Source organism: Leptonychotes weddellii, unplaced genomic scaffold (genome assembly GCF_054177405.1).
Source record: "Leptonychotes weddellii isolate Sample4059 unplaced genomic scaffold, ASM5417740v2 HiC_scaffold_23088, whole genome shotgun sequence".
Taxonomy (NCBI): Eukaryota; Metazoa; Chordata; class Mammalia; order Carnivora; family Phocidae; genus Leptonychotes; species Leptonychotes weddellii.
In genome coordinates, this window is record NW_027820185.1 from 1 (window position 1) to 2,603 (window position 2,603).

Sequence of the window (2,603 nt, forward strand, 5' to 3'; positions counted from 1 at the left end):
GCCGCCACAGTTCTCCTGCCTTTCATCTCTGTGGAAGCTCCCCCGAGGTGAATCCAGCTGTGTCCATGCAGGGGAGAAAGCCAGGGCCACGTCTTCCGTTTTCAGCAAGCCCTGAAACAGTACATGATCCCACCTAGCTCCTCTTCCCCAAAGTCACGCCCACAGCTGGGCACAGGAGAGTGAACGTCCCCACTAAAGGGGCTCTTTAAAAAGACCAAGTGTGGTGCGCTATACCTACTTAACCCTATCTCTAATAACATTTTGGTAGAAAAATATATATATATAACCATTAAGGAAGAAATATCACACACATTTGGAAAAATACTTTCATATAAATATCTAAATAGTTCAGAACGTAAAAGGGTTTGGAAAACAAGGGACAGTACAGGGAAAGGAGGAGAAACATACCCAAACCTTTTAAAATATTTGTGCTGTGCTTTGGCAAAGTGGCCTGGGGGCTTATTTATATTAACGATTTTAAATATACAATGAAATCCAGGTCTAAAGTGAAAAAAAAAAACAGGGAAAACATAGATATTATAGGGCCTCAAACACTGAGATCTTCAAGCAGGACATGAAAGACAGGGTAAGGTGTTAAAGTAAAGAGGTTAAGTAAAGAGTGTTCAGATTTTAATATTAAACCTTAGACTAAAGAATATGCCTCATCTGTTCCTTCAAGTTTAAGTCCCTAGAGGGCAGAGGCCATGTGCTTATAACTCTAAGAGCATAATTTATGAATCTTTAAAAAACAAAGCTGGGCGCCTGGGTGGCTCAGTCGGTTAAGCGACTGCCTTCGGCTCAGGTCATGATCCTGGAGTCCCTGGATCGAGTCCCGCATCGGGCTCCCTGGCATCGGGCTCCCTGCTCGGCAGGGGGTCTGCTTCTCCCTCTGACCCTCCTCCCTCTCATGCTCTCTCTCTTTCTCTCTGTCTCAAATAAATAAATAAAATCTTTAAAAAAAACAAAGCTAAATCATCATTACAACAAAATGTTCGGTTTGTATTTACTAAATCGCCCTGTGGAAGAAGAAAATCCCACTGATAAAGGAGCTGACCAAACAGATGGGGCATGAAGACTGGGGAACCAGATAGTACCCCGCGCTAGGAGTAAAACAAAAAAATTCTTGGAAAATAAAGGCAGACAACAGTAAGCAACCTTGGGATTGATAAGAAAACAACTCCATGTGGATGTAGGATGAGGGAGGAGGAGTGGGAGAAAGGGACCTAACGGGAAGCCCAACAGCAGTGAGGAGTGCTGGGGAGGGGGCTCCAGCTCACCTGGGGCTCTGAGGGCAGCCTGGCAGCCACCACTGCGTCTCCTCTGCAGCGCCCTCCCGGGGCAAGCCCAGGAACCTGGAGAACTAAGAAGGAAAGACGCTCTGGATGAGATGGACCCTGGCACCCAGCCTCCCTGGCCTGTGGATTCCAAATTCAAAAACTGGGCTAGTAAATTCCTGCCAGGAAGTTCATACAGAATGTGCTCCTTTCCCCAGTGCCTGGTCCCTACCAGCTCCAACCCTAGGCCTAGAGAGGCGTGGTGTGCTCCTGCAGATGTGCATGACATGAAAGCAACATCAAAAGAAAACAAAGCTTTCCATTTGAAGATCTTCAGTCTTGAATTTTGCTGAGAGAATGGATAAGAAGATTTTTGATGTTAAAACAACTCTTTACTAGCTCTTAGGGTGTTTCTGCTTTAGTTTTAAAAAACTAAGAGTCAGATGAGATTAGGCCTAGAAAGAAGAAAATGAGTAACGCTTACATGGAACTTGCTTAGATTAGAGAAGTAAAGGGTAACTTCCGGTTTTCCTGGAAGAGCTGAACTTTGCAAGGGGCAGAGAACAAGTTAGTTTAGGTCAGAACCTGTGTGTTGAAATAAAGACTGCGTGTCAGCTGGTGTGTCCCAGGGCAGTGTGTCTTGGGAATACACCCAAATGTGCACAGCATTCGAGGAACATATGGTGCTTTCCCATGGAGTGATTCTCACCCTGTTCTAGTTACAGACCAAGGGTTTAGAAGATTTATACTCTTTGATTTGCAGCAGTCCTACAATGTCTGGGATTTACATTTCTTGCCTTATATTCTTCACAGCACTTACCAATAACTAAAATTTCATCATTACATTCTTTGCCATCTTCCCTTTTAGAATGTAAGCTCCAGTGAAGCAAGAAATCTGTCTTACTGACAGCTCTATCCCTGATGCCAGAACACTGGCTACCACACTTGGGGGGGGGTCCTCCATAAATTATGTTAAATGAATGGAGGTCACTCTGTTATTAAAAAATCAATTCTTTCCAAACACCACTTTTAATAGTCTTACATTTACTAGGTCAGGTTTGGTTAGAAAAGCTTCCCACCATTGTTTGAAATTTCCCTGTCATCTCAGTCTAAAAGTAAAGTAGATCTGTGATGGGCATATAAAGCACCTGTCAACAGATCTGTCTTTTAAATGAAGCTGATGAAGTCTGTAGAATTCAAACTGCCCAGAAGATAACACTCACCCCTGTCTGCTGAGGCCTGGGAGCCCAGAGATTCGTGCTTGAGCAGAGCCTTCATTGGCTGGAACTGGGTACTCCATGGCCTCTGAGCTGGTGTCAACACCGCCAT

General features: G+C 44.4%; 1 non-coding gene across 1 annotated transcript; it reads right to left on the reverse strand.

Annotated features, from left to right (window-relative positions):
- Positions 1-2,603, reverse strand: LOC102741583 (uncharacterized). The gene is made up of 3 exons (XR_014142040.1): positions 2,498-2,603; positions 1,278-1,360; positions 1-111 (listed from the first exon to the last, which is right to left on the reverse strand). It is a non-coding gene; the product is annotated as an uncharacterized LOC102741583 (transcript).